The sequence below is a fragment of the Lissotriton helveticus genome, chromosome 12 (genome assembly GCF_964261635.1).
Source record: "Lissotriton helveticus chromosome 12, aLisHel1.1, whole genome shotgun sequence".
NCBI classification, from domain to species: Eukaryota; Metazoa; Chordata; class Amphibia; order Caudata; family Salamandridae; genus Lissotriton; species Lissotriton helveticus.
Genome location: NC_136073.1, coordinates 100,405,378 through 100,424,594, shown reverse-complemented (window position 1 = coordinate 100,424,594; position 19,217 = coordinate 100,405,378). Strand labels below are relative to the sequence as shown.

The following is a 19,217-nucleotide window of genomic DNA, read 5'->3' as shown; positions in this document are numbered from 1 at the left end:
TAGTGGTCAGACCCATATCTGTCAGATGCAAGACCACCGCCTCCATTAGGATCATAGATCCTGATGGTTCGGCGGTTGGAGGAGGTTCCGAGAATGGCGGGGTGGTGAGGCAGGCTTCGATGTCGGGATTTCAATATGTCTTTCCGACAGACTTTTCATGGTGGGAACCCTGCCATGAAATGGTTGTTTGAAAGGTGTTGGGGGCCTCAAACAGGGCCAGCCCATTGTAGGCCAATGCAAAGTATCACTGGGGGACCATGTAGGGCCTCCACTTACCTCCGTGAACAATGTGCATGGCACACAATGCATAGACATGCATTAGGTGCTGCCTGGCGACGGCACGTGCTGCAGCCCCATTCCATGGGCGCATCATGGCCCTGCAGCAGTTTAGTTGATTTTCTGGTCTAATCTAAATACGGTGGTCAGACCGCAGCATGCTCATTGGGCAGTCTCCCGACCACCACAACAGCGCCAGTGTTCCGACTGCCCGGCATCGTAATGATGCCCTTAATAACAATGGATCGATAAAAGGGCACAAAAAATCTAGTGCACTAAATAACCTTAGAAACTAAGGGCCATATGTATAAAGTCAATTTGCGATTCCAAAAGCTGAAATTCGCAGAATTTCAGCATATGCGATCGCAAATTAGCAGTGTGCAATGTAGCACACAAAACCCCCTCACAAAATAAGGAATCGCAATTTTTGTGATTCCTTATTTTGCAATTGCATTTAAAGAATCGCAAATTGCGATTCCTTAAATGCAATGTAAGAAGTACAAGAGAAAGTGCGATTTGGCCTTAAGGAATCGGAAATTACCACCAACTTCAAGTTGGTAGTAAATTGGAATTTCACTTAAAAATGTACTAATTTGCATTTTTTAAAGTGCCATGTGGCGCACATGTGTGCCACATTTGCATACATGTACATTTCAGGGGTGCAACAGGGTGTCCTTTTGACACCCTGGCACCCTTGAAATTGCATCTCAATTTGCGATTCTCTAATTGCTAATCGCAAATTGAGAATGCCTTCCCATTCATTCCTATGGGCCTCCTGAGCCTTAGGAATGAAAGGGAAGGTATTCCTTATTTGCGAATCTCAATTTGCGATTTGCAAATAAGGAATATCTGGGATTTGCAAAATTATTAGCAAATCCAACATACATTGCATTTTGTGATTCTCAAATTGTGATTTGCTGAAAATCGCAATTTGAGAATCGCAAAACTCTAGTTTCAAACATATGGCCCACAATATTTATGATATCTAATTTTGGCTGCTGACCTTTCTATAGTAGGTAATTCTACAATAGGTAGGTCTCTGTTTCCTTAATATCACAAATTAGAAAAACTATTTATGTAAGGCATGCCATGCAACCACTGATTAAGAAAGAAATTCTTACGATACACAATGTATTCTTGCAAAATACCAAAAACAACAATGTGGATGGTTAGTCAGCTTTAAAAGTGACTTGTCTTGACACATCTACACTTTCGCAAATGCTCAGTCTCTATATGTCTGTAGCTTAAGTATATGAAACAAATAGTTGAGCAAAAAATGCTTGAACCGTCCTTAACTATTCCTTTATGTTTAGGTGGATTGAATAATAAATTCAGTGTGCATATTGTTAAATATTATGGACAATTTAAATTTACACTGATCATGTCCTGAATTAGTAATGCACTAAAATGTACTATGACTAACCATGATTTTATCCTTTGCACTTTTTAGATTCCCAATAAAATTGTAAGTTTGTATAACTGTGAACTGCAAAACAGTATATTTTTTTTCAAGTGCAATGAAATATTTACATCGTGATAATAAAAATCAGAGTACAGGCCTCATTACAAGTTTAGCGTTTGCCAAACCTGTGTGAGCACCGCGTGCCAGATTAAAAGTTTCCCTCGTGTCTGGTGGACTTTTGGTGGCCTCATGGCGGTGCCTAGGAAAATGGGCACCGCAATGGGATTGCCAAAAGAAGTTCCTGCATGGCATGGGCTATAAAGTTCATGCTGTGCAGGAACTACGGTGCATGCACACAGGGTGGGACATGTTTTGCCCCCTGCGTGCATCCCCAGGGACATGGGCAACAGGGGGCCTTTAGGGCCCACTTTCTTTCAGGACTGCCAGCTTTTTCATGGAGTAAAGACCTCCAGGGCATCCTGAAACTCATAATGTGCATATGCATATTGCTGAGCCCCTGACCGCTGGGGGTTGGGGTGGTGCAATGGCAGTCCAACTGCCAACGTTGTAATTGGGCAGTCAGACCACCAGTGCAGCAGTGGCTGGACCAGCCCGGCTGCCGCCAGACTCATATTTAGGTCCTTAAAGTAAATAAATATCAAGAAAAAGGGTAATAATTAATATTCCAAGAAAAACAGGATATTTTAAGTGAACTTAAACAATGGCAGTGGATTTACAAACACTTTGGGGAAGATTTTTTAGTTTGGGTTCCATCACATTTGTTGCACAGCCCTGATGCAAAATAAAAGCTGTCATGTACTCAGCAATGCAAATCTACTTTGCTTGGTTTAGCAAATACAAAGTTACGTAAGGCAGCACATACTACTGCAGATAGAAGCATCAGGAAGGGGTGTTTTAGAAATATTCAGCAGAGTGCTGTCTTGCATCACTTTTCCTTGCAAAGGCATTCCACAATTGGACCATGGGTATTCCCAAACATCCACTTTTGTCGCAAATTTCCAGATCTACAAAGACTTATAAACTGGGAATATGTCAACATGCTATGCCTTCCCCAGCGAGGAGTAATGAGGAGAAATGTATTTATTTCTCCTCGTTATTTCCTCTTTCCATGTGCGCTGCATTTTGCATAACGCATGCAAGGTGGGAGTGCTGGATGGAAACATGACAAAACTAATGGTGCAGCATGATTAGCAGGGTGTGGATTTGCTAATGATGTCAGGATGATTGACCCGGGATTGCAAAGAATAACATGAGGTGATCTAACAGTCATATTATCTAACATCCTAGTATGTTGCAGGACCTAGTTCTGTGCAAGGCAGAACATACAATAATTGCATGATATTCGACATATAACAGAAGTCCTTAACTCTATCGCACCACTGAAGATGGTAAAATTCCAGGATAGGGCAGCTCCTGCCCCTGGTACTCCGACAATCTCAAGAGAGAAAAGGCCCTATGCAGAAAGGAAATGGAGGAAATCTAAATCTGAACAAGATGAATCGCTCTATCGAGTGGCTCATATAGCCTACTTAAATAGTTGTAATTCAGCCAGGAGAGCCTATCTAGGTTCCTGTATTATGGAAGCAAAGAACTCCTATCAGGAGCTTTTGGTATTCAGAAGGGGCTCACGAATCAGAGGGCTAACAATCTGCTCCCGCCACCCACACAGGAATTATGCAAAGACCTAGCGAGCCACTTTACTAATAAGATTGACATGATCTATTGTGTCTTTGGGCTTGAAGAAGAAGACCATGATAGAGCCTCCCTCCAGGAAAACCCCTGCTCCTCGAACCTAGAATTCTTTCCTGACATTACTGGTGTATAGATTGGCTCCTTACTAATTCAGGTGAAATCTGGTTCCCCACTAGACCCGGTGCCGCCTGCTGTTATCTCTGAATTAACCCCTGTCTTAGCTGATGTGCTTGCTGAAGTCTGCAACATCTCTCTAGCCACAGCCACTTTTCCGCGGAAATGGAAAAACATAGGTATCAAGTCTCTGCTCAAAAAGGCACTATCAGATCCCAGTGAATTACAAAATCATAGGCCGATCTCTCTTGTCCTTGTTGTTCAAAGATCATGGAGACACTAATCTATTGGCAACTTTCTTGCTATTTGGAACAGACCAAAGTACTGGATACATCACAGTCGGGTTTCCGTGCTCCTTATAGCACCGAGGCCGAACTGTTGGAGGTCACTGATACATTAAGAATGTCATTGGACAAGGATACCCCAGCCATGTTAGTGCTGCTCGATCTGTCGGCAGCCTTTGACACCTTCTCTCTTTGCATCCTTTTGGACAGGCTTCGAGAGATTAGTGTCAGAGGCATAGCCTTTAAATGGATTCAGAACTATCTGTCTGACAGAATACAATGTGTCCAGTTGGTGTCCTTTGTGTCACAAACCACTGTGGTGGATAAGGGGGTCCCACAAGGTTCCATCTTGAGCCCCACCTTGTTCAATGTATATGTGGCCCTCTTAGCCTCAATTATCAGAAACTGTGGGTTTGAGACCATATCTTATGCTGACGACACACAGGTGATAGTCCCCATAGAGTATAACCCTGCAGTAAAAAAACTAAAGTTCATAAATTGTATGACTAGTATAGCAAGTTGGATGAGGAAGAATTTCCTTCAACTTAACGGCTCCAAAACAGAGATACTGCTGTTTGGTAAAGCAGAGGAACTGTGGACCCGATTGGTGGCCACCAGAACTAGGAGAGGCACCCTCCCCAAAAGGTTGGGCCAAGAACCTAGGCATTTGAATTGACAATAAACTATCTATGGAAGAACAGGTGAAGACCTTGTCAGACACCTGTTTTGGAACTATGCGAATGTTTAAAAAGATCATCCCTTGGATCCCCCTTAATGCCAGAAAGGCCCTCATTCAGTCACTCTTAGTTAGTCGACTGGCTTAGGGCAATTCTTTGCTGGTTGGAATAAGGGAAGACCTGTTATCTAAACTGCAGGTGGTTCAAAGTACTGCAGCATGCCTTGCCCTCAACAAACCAGCTCGGACCCCCTCATTACCTCTCCTGTGCCAATTACACTGGCTTCCTATCAGGAAACGAGCTATCTTCAAGCGCTATGTATGTTTTTTAAGGCTCTCCAGGGGACTGGTCCTGCCTATCTGCATGAACAAAATTGAGCGTTATCAACCCACATGACAGCTGAGATCCAGCAACCACAATCTGCTCTGCACGTGGAGAATAAGGAAGGCCAAAATGGGTGGGCGTGGGTTTTCTCATCTGGCCCCCAGCCACTGGAACAGTCTCCCCGACAAAATCCGTGCCTTCTCCAATCTATCTCAATTCAAGACAATGCTTAAGACCTGGCTATTCAAAAGATCTCACTGTCTATAGGGTATCTCTTCTGAGTCGCCGAGAGATCCCCTTGGGGATGATTCATTGCGCCATACAAATGAGTTTAATAATAATAACATAACACATACATATTCTTATGTGTGTTGATGCCAAATTACTTTTTGTGTGAAATATCTACAACAAAAATAAGTGTTTTGTGCATGGGTCCAATGCCAGCAGGATAGTGATGTTTACAATCAATTCACATAGGCTCATAGTTATTTTGTGCTGAAAAACATCACTTTTCAGCAAAGACCATGGATGGTACTACTTGAAGTTAAATGGTTTTCAAACACATGGATTGTTTCCTTTTGCTGAAATAGTGGGTATGGCTTACAATGACACTGATGTAATAGTAATATGTGTCAGAAATGTGGTCGCAGCTAATTGACAAGCCTTGCAATGAATAGAGCGTATCCATGCTGTGTTAGACATCCCACATTTCTCTTGGATCTTAGTGTCGTGTGTGTATTACGGGTTACAATGCATTGGTAATATGTTACTTCCTTTTGGAGTAATTACTTGTACATTTCCAGACTATGATCAAAATACACCGACTCCTGTTTAGTTGTCAAATATTTTTGCTATTTTCCTTAACCATGACATTGCAAGTGACAACAAAGGTGACAGACTTTGACTCACAGGAATCAAATGCCATTTTACAAATGTGTGTATGCATTTTTAAGTTATAAGATTCTTAATATTGCTCAATGTGATATTAAGAGATAATTAGTTATGAGAAATGTGAGGCCACACTAATTGTGTCACGGGCATCTAATTTACATATTGGACATTGTGAATAATAGGTTAGCAGAAAGTTTGTCCTATTCCATGGCTCTGTTTGTATTCACATACACTTTTTTAGGGTTTGATGATTAAACACAAGCATGTAAAAATTTGCAAAATACAACCACACCCTTTGCAACATGTCATATCATCGCTCCTTAACAGTAGACAATGGCTTTGTTACTGGAACTACAGGCAGCAGGCAAATGTTACAGAAGCAAATGGCAAGATAACCTCACTTGCATTCAATCAGTAATGCCTTAAATGTAATGTTTGTATTATATAGAAAACCCTGCTACACACAACACCCTCCTCCCCTTGTGTGATGATTATCAGTTTGACAATTATATTCCCCTGTTTGTATCCACTGCATTTCTTTAACAAGCACAAGCAATATTGGTGTCTGTATATGCTAACATATGTATTCATTTCTATAGTGATATGTGTAATATAGCCTTAATATATTTATGATGTAGTCCATACTAATATAATAAAGAGAGAGCCCAAACCTTTGAGGCGGGTAATCTCAGGAACCACAGCACCAATCACAACACCCAATACAGCGTTGGAAAGGGCAGTTACAGCAGAAGGACATAGGCTATGCAGACGCCCACCATATAAATTTAAAAGGTAAAATAACCGTGCCAGCAAAGTAGTCCCTTGTGGGCGTGTCTGCGTTGTGCTGTGGGCGTGTGCTGGGGGGCGTGACAAACGCTGGAGGCATGTGGTACGTTCAGCCCTTCATGCCATGTCTCATATCGTGTGCTGTGGGCGTGTGCTGGGGGCGTGGGCGTGTGCGGGGGGCGGGAATACGGAAAAAAAAAGCGAGCGTTGTGCCCAATATTTCATTGTTTTTTCTTCCCAGATTCTGTACATTCCAGCTCTGGGTGTCCACCCTGCTCCCTTTAAATACCCCTGCACCCCATAATCATAACCCACCCATACTCCTTAAAATACCCCAACACCCTCAAACACTAACCCACCTTAACCCTATAAATATCCCCTGTACCCCAAAACCCAAACCTAGCCCTAAACCCTAAAAATACCCCTGTACCTCAAACCCAAACCCAGCCCTGAACCCTATAAATACCATGTACCTCAAAACCCAAACCTACCCCTGAACCCTGAAAATACACCTGTACCTCAAAACCCAAACCTAGCCCTGAACCCTAAAAATACCCCTGTACCCCAAAACCCAAACCTACCCCTGAACCCTAAAATACCCCTGTACCCCAAAACCCAAACCTAGCCTTTACCCCTTAAAATACCCCATGTTCCCCAAAACCCAAACCTACCCCTGAACCCTAAAAATACCCCTGTACCCCAAACCCCAAACCTAGCCCTGAACCATAAAAAACCCAAACCTAACCCTGCACCCTAAAAATACCCCTGTACCCCAAAACCGAAACCTAGCCCTGAACCCTTAAAATACCCCTGTACCCCATAATCATAACCCACCCATACTCCTTAAAATACCCCAACACCCTCAAAACCCAAACCTAGCCCTGAACCCTAAAAATACCCCTGTACCCCAAAACCCAAACCTACACCTGAGCCCTAAAATACCCCTGTACCCCAAAACCCAAACCTAGCCCTGAACCCTTAAAATACCCCTGTACCCCAAACCCAAACCTACCCCTGAACCCTAAAAATACCCCTGTACCCCAAAACCCAAACCTAGCCCTGAACCATAAAAATAACCCTGTACCCCAAAACCCAAACCTACCCCTGAACCCTAAAATACCCCTGTACACCAAAACCCAAACCTAGCCCTGAACCCTAGAAATACCCCTGTACCCCAAAACCCAAACCTAGCCCTGAACCCTTAAAATACCCCTGTACCCTAAAACCCAAACCTACCCCTGAACCCTAAAAATGCCCCTATACCCCAAAACCCAAACCTAGCCCTGAGCCCTAAAAATACCCCTGTACCCCAAAACCCATACCTATCCCTAAACCCTAAAACTGCCTCTGTACCCCATAACCCAAAACTATATCTGAACCCTTAAAATACCCAGTCAAAAAACAAGAGAGGGGCCCTGAATCTATCGATAAATGACAAGAGGGAAACAACCCGCCAGGGCGAGAATACTAGAGAAAAACATGGAAAGGGGTGTTCCCTAAATATCAGAAAAGGATCTAATCGCACATTCAGATAGCCCACACAACCACAAAAAGAATTTATTTATTCAGAGAAAACTTTTTTATTTTTGGTTTTTTATATATACACTGTTTTCATAGAAAATTAATCTCATTAAGGCAGTAGAGTAATATCTGTAAAGTTTTTTGGGGATCATATACAAAAATACAATATAAAAACACTAGGACTCGCAGAAGTAATTCAAAAAGAGGGCACAAGATCCATTCACTCATACACTCAAACAAACCTTTTGTACAGTCAGATTCATACACAAACATTCACATACGTATCATCACACACAAAAGCGCCGACGCGCGTTTCGGACAAGTGCCATTAAAGGCTTCCTTCATCAGTGCGCACTTGGAATGGAAACAAAGCAGACGCAATGAAGGACGTCTGACAAAAGGTGCTGGAAGGCGGTCCTAGTAGCATCAAGGGCTGGAGGTAGGTATTCTAGGGGCCCTCAAAGGCGGAACCACTGGGCAAATTCACAGAATTAATAGGTAATTGGCTACCAGAAAATATAAAGAGAGTCCAGTGGGTGCATGTGTTCTATAGCCGGTCGAAATTCCGAGCATCACACTTTAAGGGGCCTGTAGAGAGTCCAAACACATTTCATGGAGGGAGCTTGGCTACCAATACGGGTCAGAAGGGCAGAAAAGACCATCCATGTCTCTTTATGATGGTTCCAAACAGAGCCTGATAAAGCCTCTCCAAATGGGTGAAAAATATTATCAGAAGGACCAGGAATCGATATTTGGGTGACCTTAGTGATGGGGTCGAGTCAAATCCATTATAGACGCGAGGGCAGCGTCGATGTGCACAAGCTTTAGGCAGAGTTATAAAATGCAAAGGCAGAGAGCCTGAAAACGACCCGTAGGTCCGAACTAGATGGGGACCACGATGGAGGCAGCGGCAGAACAAGTCCTTCCCCCTGCGACGGAAAGATGCACCCTTAAAATACCCAAACACCCCAAAACATATACTTCAGTACCCCAAAACATATACCCCTATACCCATACTTACCTTATCCAAACATTAAAAAAAACATGCTTTTACCATTAATGCATTTACAACGAATTTCGTTGGAAATGTATGCGTGGTAAAAGCATATAAAATGTAATGCCATGCGTTATAATGGCATTGCGGAGTCATGGCACTTTTGTAATGAAAGTATGCGGAGTGATGGTATGCGGAAAGAAAGTTGCGGAAAAATGGGTGTTTACCCTCCCCTGGTAAGTACATTGGTGGCACGGCAGCCCACATCTCCAGCAACATACTCATATTTTTTCACCACCCATTTGAAAAATGCACAGGTCTCTCTCGTTGATGGCCAGCACCGACATACACTTTTAGACACACCTCCCGCCACAAGTTCTAAAATGGCGAACTGTAGAGCAGGGGAGCTACGTTCGAATCTCGGCATCAGCTCAACATCCTGTGATTCCAGGCAAATCGCTTTGTCTTCCCGTGCCTACCACAAATGAATGTGTTTTTCTGTAATGTAAATTGTGCTCATGCCATGTTGTCGAGTTCCCGCTATATAATATTGCAAGGAAAAATAAAGTAGGGAAACTCGAGTTCACACACTACTGAACGCGTACTCTAAAGTGCATCAGCAGTGCACTGTAAATCGGGGCGTTTCACAGGCCTGTCACAGATAAGAAATGCTATCAAAACGAAATCCTACAAACAATATACTACTGGCCGACAGCAATTCATACCCGGACAATGTCGGGACCGGCTACTAGTGTAATATAATGAAACGTGATGTGATAGAATGGCTCCCTGAGCAAAAATAAAGGCCAATCACTTCAAGTTGTTACTCAGTGTTTTAGACAATATTGCATCACTGTGTTATTCTTCAGTTGGTTAAGGGAGCACCAAGTTTCATCCTTCAAATGTTCCATGGGACAGCTCTCAGGTCAGGAACTCTGAAATGCTTCATTAATTTTATGTACTTTATTGTTGTGGGGTAAAGCCTAACACAATTTTAGTCATCTACTGAGTTTTTTTTTTTTTTCATTATGAGTATTAGTAGCGGTGGAAGGAACTTGCAGAGTTTTACTAATTCCACAGCATTACCTAAAAACTCAGCGAGATTTTGTGGAGTTCCACCCTCCTGGAATCTGGTATGTCTGCTGCTAGCGCTGGTTTTGACGGGAGCTGTCCCCTTGTGTACATTCAGTGCGAATGGCACAATGCGGTGCACCAAAAGGCACTACTTCTTTCTGCCAGCCGAGAAGATTTTCTACTCAAGCGGCAGCTTTCTCAAGGCGAGCAGCAGCTTTCTCAATGGGAGTGGTAGCGACCTGCCGTGACCACCCACGTTGGGAAATCTTGCTGGGAGACAGTGTAGCTCTTGATTTTCTCACTGGTGCCTGCCAACTTACAGTTCGAGAGCTGCGCACAAGAAAAAACTCCACCATGTGGCAGTTGGCGAAGTATTTTTGGAATTCCACTCTCCAAGCAGAGCACGATCTGGGCAAAACACCACTAACTCTGATGGAGGAGTAGAGTTTACCGCCGACCTCTCAATACAAGTATTGCGATTGCAACCACTTCAGAATTTCGGTAAATTTTGTGAAAAAAACGTATGTACCCTGCTGTATGAGAAGCTGGTACATGCCCTTGCTGCTGCTTTTATCTGTATTACTATGCCTGTCATGTAAGAAGAAAGAAATGTAGCTTCTAATCTTTCAATGAAAGAAGATTTATATGAGAAGAAGTTATCTTTATTGTTTGGTTAATTAAAACCATTACAAAGACATTAATCATTTGCATAGCAACTTGTGTTTAAAATATCATTGCAAAAGTAAGAAAAGTAAAACATTTTCCAAACTAATTGGCCATAGTGATATTTTGGTCAGCTAGAGTTCAAGGGCCTGGCTTTGGCCTACCAATTCATACTGTTTATTACCTCTCTTAGTGAGACATGAATTGGAGTTCGATGAAGATGAAGCTGTCCCAAACTATTGAGTATGTTCCCATCAGTGGAGTCACTCAAAGATTGATTTGCCACGGTGCACTCGTCTGGGCCTTTCATGAGCTGTGTGTTTACGTGCAACTGCAACAGTATTACTCTGTTTCCACTATGTGAAAACTGCACTGCATAATAATCCCTAACTGATTCCAGCACTAAATTATGTTTAGAGCATTGAAAAGCACACAAAAGTATGCTTGAGAGTAAGTCAACAAGAGCATACATAGCCAAACCCTGCCCACAACGCCTATTCTTTCAAAAAAAAACCATCTGGCAGTTCTGCTTGAACAAAAACAAGTAGAAAAATAAATAGAAGGCAAGTAAAACATTTTAAACACTTGCAATACAGTAACTAGCATTGACACTAAAGTTAACTTTATGAACACCAACCTATACCTAAAAGCAATTTACCCAGTGTCCCAGTCTGGCCATGTCTCACTCAAAATACCCATAATAAACACCCGCCTAAAACAATATACAACTCCGAATACCTAAGGTCAGTAAATGAATGGACATTGTTAACAAATGTGCATGACTAAAGAAACTCACCCATCTTCTTGATCCTAGGACCACCAAAAGTGACTCCAAGGGCTAGTTGGCTAGCTAGCCTCCTGTGTGTGCCAGAGGGAGATAACAAGCTCATGAGGCCTTGAGTCCTGCTACTGGCTTCTACTGGAGTGAACCCCAAGCCCCTAAGTGGTGCCCCCTGGACCTGCACCCTTGGTAGTGGTGTAGGTGGTACTTCTCTAAAAAATGATGACTTGTAAACTTTTTCAACAAAAACTTCTTGTAGAACCGACCTGCTTGCCAATCTGCCCAAAAGTTTATTGTCAGTCTGCCTGACTTTGCTGTAGCTCCCGCTACATTCTTTTAACACCAGCAAATCCTATTCAGTAGGGCCTCCAGGCAATGGAATCTGGCCTCCCAGAGCCCTTTTCGGCTACAGCCGGAAGCTTCGTCCCATTTGGGGGTTACATCTTTCAAAATGTTGTCTAGGTCCAAAGGTAAAAAGCTTCACTGAGCTGAAAGATAACTGACTTCTCATCAACGGGGATGATCGGCCTGGAAATCCAGCTTTTCCCACTTGTATTTTCTCCCACCATCTATGATGACTTCATCATGAACTCGAACAGCGGCTCCCCGGTGTCGACAAATATTCCTCGGATACAGCGTGGCTTGCCCAACTGAACCTTACCTTATCTGAGTTTTCCTCAAACATTTAATGAAGTCTGAAGGTAAACTGAGACCAGGCCCAATCCACCCCTTGTGTCTCAACCGTGCTCCATTGTGGTCGGTCTTAACTTTTGACTCTGACCTCGTCTTGCACGACCAGATGAATATAGCATGCAACAATGCATGCTTTTACATTGCTTTCCATTACAATGCAGTTATTACAATGACCGCGCTGTTAGAACGCAATACCTTTACAACGCAAGTTATTAGAATGATTTGCACTAGATTGCGCTTCAACCTTAGGAATAGTATAATTTACTATTCCAACTTCACCCTGCGCAACAGTAGGGAAGGTGTTGGAATAGTCTATACTAATATAATAAAGAGAGAGCCGAAACCTTTGAGGCGGGTAATCTCAGGAACCACAGCACCAATCACAACACCCAATACAGCGTTGGAAAGGGCAGTTGCAGCAGAAGGACACAGGCTATGCAGACACCCACCATATACATTTAAAAGGTAAAAGAACTGTGCCAGCAAAGTAGTCCCTTGTGGGCGTGTCTGTGTTGTGCTGTGGGCGTGTGCTGGGGGCGTGACAAATGCTGGGGGCGTGTGGTACATTCCACCCTTCATGCCATGCCTCATATTGTGTGCTAATCCCACCCAGCTCTCTTTAAATACCCCTGCACCCCATAATCATAACCCACCCATACTCCTTAAAATACCCCAACACCCTTAACCACTAACCCATCTTAACCCTATAAATATACCCTGTACCCCAAAATCAAAACCTATCACTAAACCCTAAAAATACCCCTGTACCCCAAAACCCATACCTATCCCTAAACCCTAAAACTACCCATGTACCCCATAACCCAAAACTATATCTGAACCTTTAAAATACCCAAACACCCTAAAACATATACCTCAGTACCCCAAAACATATACCCCTATACCCATACTTACCTTATCCAAACATTAAAAAAAACATGCTTTTACCATTCATGCATTTACAACAAATTTCTTTGTAAATGTATGCGTGGTAAAAGCATATAAAATGTAATGCCATGTGTTATAATGGCATTTCGGAGTCATGGTTCGTAATGAAAGTATGCGGAGTGATGGTATGCGGAAAGAAAGTTGCGGAATAATGGGTGTTTATCCTCCCCGGTAAGTACATTGTTGGCACGGCGGCCCACATCTCCAGCAACATACTCATATTTTTTCACCACCCATTTTGATAGGTTGGATCCCTATTGGACTTCAGCATCTCCTGAACACGACTTACAGATTTTCACAACAAAAGGCATTAAAAATAAACTTAAATAAAACACCCTAAATGGTTCCTGGACGGTCACCATTTAGACCAAGCAGCAAGCTATAAATAATAAATACCTGGGTACAATAATAGACCAAAACAACTTCTTTAAACCACAAATCGAATATTTACGGAGAAGGAGGTAATGGCCTGCCTAGCCATAAAACAACTGAAGAAGATACTACCGGACCTGACGCTCGACCCTTTGCTAAGGGTCCTGTGAGCTAAACTTCAACCCACAATAACCCATGGGAGTAAATCAATTAAGGGAAAAGACGCAACAATCCTTGATAATGTAATATCCAACTCTTACTGAGCGATCTTCCAACTCCCTAGATACGTTTCCCCAGCTGAAATACAGTTGGAATTTGGGCTTCCAAAACGGATAATAGAAAGAAGGGGAGCATTTGTGAAATGCTGGAACAAAATAAAACGAGACGAAGAAGGATCTCTGAATAACCAACTCTGGACGGTACTGAGAGAATATCTGTAGGAATCCATTAAACTTTTAGGCCTAACAGACCTGTGGAACATCTCAACAAATCATTTATTTTTTAAACAAGCTGTAGCAAAGGTAACTCGCCTATTATCTGTTATAGAGGACAACAAAGCATTAGCCAAACAAGCTCGTGGCTGGGTGGTACTAAATACATACAATGTACTTAAACCCTATTCCTACTTGAAGACAGGAATAAAAATTACCACCAAAGAAAAATTCCTAAAACTATGGATGGGGGTCGGACCCTTCAATCAATTCCTACCTCCTTGGGAGAGAAGTGGAGGAGACCACCCCTGCCGATTAAGTGGCTGTGGTGTTGAGGACGCTATTCACGTTACATGCATCTGTAACAACCTAAGAAATATAAGGATAACCTTGCTAAAACCAATGTTCAGACAACATGGAGTTAGGTCCTGCAGACAAGCGGTAATGCTGTGCTTTAATCCAGAGATAATACAGCGAAACTGCTGGCTAACTAAATTGCTTGATATAACCGCAAAAAGATTGAAAAACTTGCCTGCGCTGGTTAAAATCAAATTTTCATCAGAATAGACACTGTTTGTAACAAAATTTACAGATTTATAAGAGTATGGAGGAGAAGGTTTTAACAACTCGAGCCCATCCTTTAATGACTTTTTATTCTCATGTATTTATTGTCGTAAATATTTTGTGTCTTTTTATAGTGGCTGTTACTGTATAAGAGCTAGATATTATATTATAAATGTATTAATGTATGCATTGGTTTTAATTATTCAAGCCTAATAAAATTTACTTTACTTTAAAAAAAAATACTATTCCTTATGTTGGAGCGCCATCTAGAGCAAGCAAATCAAATGACTTGCAATGGTATCGCATTCTAACAACATGGTCATTGTAACAACTGTGTTGTAATGGAACGCGATGTAACAACCCCGTTGTAAAGGTTGTTTCCCGACCAGATATATGTAGTTGGAACTTTGATCTTTTAGGCACTAGATTTCATTAGAAACTTTAAAAATGTATAACTCCAGTTCTACTGATTAGACTTAATTTGCTTTGGTGTCATATAATGTAATAAGATGTTATCTTGTTTTATAAAATAATTTGGGATTTTTCTTGTGCAGTATTTTCACGGTGCATTAATACTTCTCTAAATTAAGTCTCACTGCTTTGTACCGATCTACCAGAGGGTGAAGCACAGGTTAATTTAGTAACTTTGTGGTTCACCCAGACAAGCATTGTGGTTATTGTTCAGTGGGGTTTCCACTCCTCTCTATCAATAACCCAGTTCTTACATTGGTATTCAGTGATAGGATCTAGTACTTGTGCGTGTGCAGTGCCACTCAGTGTTGTGTGCAAAACTGAAACCCCCAAAATAATCTGACTTCAAATTCAATTGTTGTTCTAAATTCTAGTTAGTTATTTTTTAAAACATTTCTTTATTATAACATTTTTTATAACATATACCTCATTCCCCGTGGATCAGCCCCCCCCCAATCCGGTCAACTGTTTTGCATTTAGCGGGTGCAGTGAGAGATAAGAAAAAAAAGAAGAAAGTGACGAAAATAAAATAAAAGAGAAAAAAGTAAACGGAAGAAAAGAAAAAAGAGAAAAAAAACAATACCGAACGGTACAGCAACCCAAGAAGACAGAAAATACATCACCTAGATACATATTCATAGATTACTAATGTCGAGATTTTACATTGAGTTATGATCACATTACAGCATTTATAGGTATGACATTCAATTTTGTGATTCTTGATGTTGCATCCACTGCGTGAGAGGGTCCCATATTTCTAGGCCCTTTTTTTCCCCTTTACTCTTTTCCTCCGATATATGTATGTATGAGGCAAGAAGTCATGCCCGTCACTGTGTAAATGTCGGGGGATTTGACTCCCGTCAACAGGAAGCTACGCAGATTCTGTAAACAGCCATGGAGACATATATGAGCCCCTGAATTTTCCTTGGCCTGATTTCCCCGTCTATTCCTAACATAATTTCGGTAGATGTAATTTCTATGTTTGAATTTCAGATTCCGGATAAGAATATAGATATTTCGTGTCTAAGGAGTCCTAGTGAATCACAGGTGGCAAATATATGGACTATATCAGCCTCCGGAGACGAGCATCTGGGACACTGGGTGCCTTTGCCTGTGCTCCATTTAGCTATTGTATATGGTGTATGATATAATTGGAAAAAGGTTTTATAGTATTGCACCTGCAATTTAGGTGAAAGTAGTAATGATTGAGAAAGTGGAAATGCCGGCTTTACAGAATCCTCGTCCATATCCTGCTCATTTTGCCAATTAGAAATATGTTTATCCATATCGTCTGGAAGTGATGAGACTAAGTTGTTATATATTTCTCCTATTCTCGCTGTGGTGTTTCTATTCAGGATTTCTATTGTCTGAATTTTATTAAATTCGGCGCTTCCACCGCCTTTTTTGATTAGAAAATCTCTAATTTGAAGAAATTTGAAGAAATCTCGATTTTCTAAGCTATAATCAATTTTTAATTCATCGAATGATTTGAAGCCTACCGGTGTAAAAAGAAACCCGCATTGAGTGATCCCAACATTCACCCATCTTTTCATATAATCATCTGCGAAGATATCTGGTAGATTATTATTCTGATAGAGGCTTGTATAATAAGAAAATCTGCCGATTCCGAGAAGCTTGCGTATAAGCCTCCATGCGTTGTATATCCCAGCTAATGTTTTAAAGCGGACCTTTTTGTAGTGACAATCGAAGGTAAGTCGCCACAGGTGTTCACTCGCTCCAGTTCCAAGGATAAGTTGTGGGGTCGAAACCACCCCCTCTTGTGTAGGGTTCATATTAGGGGACAATAGAATCTTGCTATATGTCAGGAGTGTAGCCCACCAGTAAACTTTAAGGTTAAGGACAGCAAGACCCCCTCTTTCTTTCGGGAGCGATATATATCTGTAGGCTCTGTGTGATCTTGTATAGCCCCATATAAACTGAGAGAATATTTTATCTATTGCTTTGAATATGTGTTGGTCGAAGTTTGAGCATATAGCACTGAAAAAATATAAAAATTTCGGGAGGTAAATCATTTTGATAATGTTGCATCAGCCTATTAGGGTTAGATGCAGGTTAGGTAGTTTACTGAGATTACTCGTTGTTTCTTTCAAAAGTGGGTCTATGTTGATTTTGACTAGTTGGTCCAGATTGGACGTGATTTTTACCCCTAGATATACAGCATTCTCCACTATCCTTTTGTCTCTATAATTTGTGGTCTTATTAATAATTAGCTGCGTCTTACCCTGATTTAATTTATACCCGGAGATCGCTCCAAAGAGGTGAGCCTCTTTTTCCATCATTTTGACGGCCAGATGAGGATTACTAGTGGCGATCGCGATATCATCCGCGTATGCTAGAGTCTTGGTGGATCCATTTGGTGTACTAATGGGACACATATTCTGGTCTGTCTCTAGTTTGCGGATAAATGGGTCGATATATATCGCGAACAATAAAGGGGAGCACGGGCACCCCTGCCTTGTCCCTCTGGTTATTTATTTATTTATTTATTTATTTAGGAGATTTGTATAGCGCGAACAAATGCGCTAGGGCGTCTCGGCGCTGTGGATGGAGCAGAATGAATGAAAGAGGGGAGATATTTATTGGTTAAAGATCCAGGTTTTTATTCTTCTGCTGAAAATGGTCAGGGTAGGGGATGACCTAATATCGGGATCGAGGGAGTTCCAAAGTTTAGCTGTAGATACAGTGAATCTGCGATCGCCCCAAGAGACAGTTCTAGTTCATGGGACCGTCATGGTGGATGTATTCATTGATCATAATGATCGGTTGGGGACATAGTATGCCAGGGGATTTAAAAGAAATCGTGGACCCTGTTTGTGCGAGGCTTTATAGGCGATGCAGAGGGCTTTGAATTTTATTCTGTTCTTTACTGCTAGCCAATGATAGCCTTTGATGGTATGGTTGATAGGTTGGAACTTTGGGGTGCCTGAAAGCATTCTCGCCGCAGCATTTTGTGTGGACTGTAGCCTTTCAATGACCTTACGTTGGGCATTGACCAGCAGTCCATTACAATAGTCCACAGAGGAAATTACAAAGGCAGTGACCAGGGTCTTACCTGAGTTGGGGGGAAGGAAAGGAAGAATCTTTTTTATGGTTTTGAGCTTGAAGAAGGATGAGGAGACGATGGAGTTAACGTGTGCCGAGAAGGTGAGTTTGTCGTCAATGAGTACTCCCGGATTTTTTACCTTGTGACTGGGAGGGGGGGTGGACCTAGGTCAGTGGGCCACCAGGCATCAGGCCAGGTAGGGGTGAGCTTGCCGAACGTCATGACCTCCGTTTTGTTGGAGTTAAGTTTGAGACAATTTGTTGTCATCCAGTGGCTGATGGCTAGCATGCCTTGTTGGAAGTTGGCAGCGATTTTGTCTCCGTTGTCTTTGATGGTGAGGACCAGTTGGGTGTCATCTGCGTAGGATGTAAGGCTCATCCCCCAGTCTTTAATGACCTTGGCTAGGTCGATTACATAAATATTGAATAAGGTTGGACTGAGGGATGAGCCTTGCGGGATGCCACATGGTAGCATCATTTGTTCAGATTGGAAAGTTCCTAGCTGGACCGTCTGTGTGCGGTGGGCTAAGAAGGATGACAGTAGATCTTTTGCTTTAGCTTGAATGCCTATAGCATTGACACAGTCGATCAAGAGGTTGTGATCGACCGTGTCAAAGGCCGCAGTAAGGTCCAGTAGAATGAGCACGGCTGCTCCGCCCTGGTCAAGGGCAGTTCTTATCTCATCCGTAGCTTTGATGAGGGCGGTTTTGGTGCTATGGTATTTCCGAAAACCAAACTGGGTGTCGTCGAGGAGGCAATGATCTTCAATATATTGGGAAATTTGATTATTCATCAGTTTTTCCACAATTTCTGCTGGAAATGGCAAGCTGGCTATGGGTCGGTAGTTATTGGTATTGTCCGCATCAAGGTGGGTTTTTTTTAACAACGGTTTGAGGAGGGTGTCTTTCCACATATTGAGATAAATTCCAGAGTTGAACATAGCATTGAAGATATCAGTAAGTTGAGGTGCTATGATATCTGAAATCGGGAGGAGTATGGCTGATGGACAGGGGTCCTTAGCTGATCCAGATTTGATGGCTTCCATTGTTTTAGCAACAAGAGTGGGGTTGGTGTTTTGAAACTGCAAAAAAGTAGGGTGGTTTTTAGTGGGAGCAGTGAGGGAGGAGTCTGTGTTGGTTTTTTCAGAGAAATTAGTATAAATGTTGTTTACTTTATCA

The 19,217-nt window shown here is 42.1% G+C and overlaps 1 protein-coding gene across 1 annotated transcript in view; it reads left to right on the top strand.

Moving 5' to 3' along the window:
* Positions 1-19,217, top strand: part of LOC144797947 (extracellular calcium-sensing receptor-like) — a 164,199-nt gene that overhangs the window by 94,075 nt on the left and 50,907 nt on the right. The window lies entirely within an intron of this gene.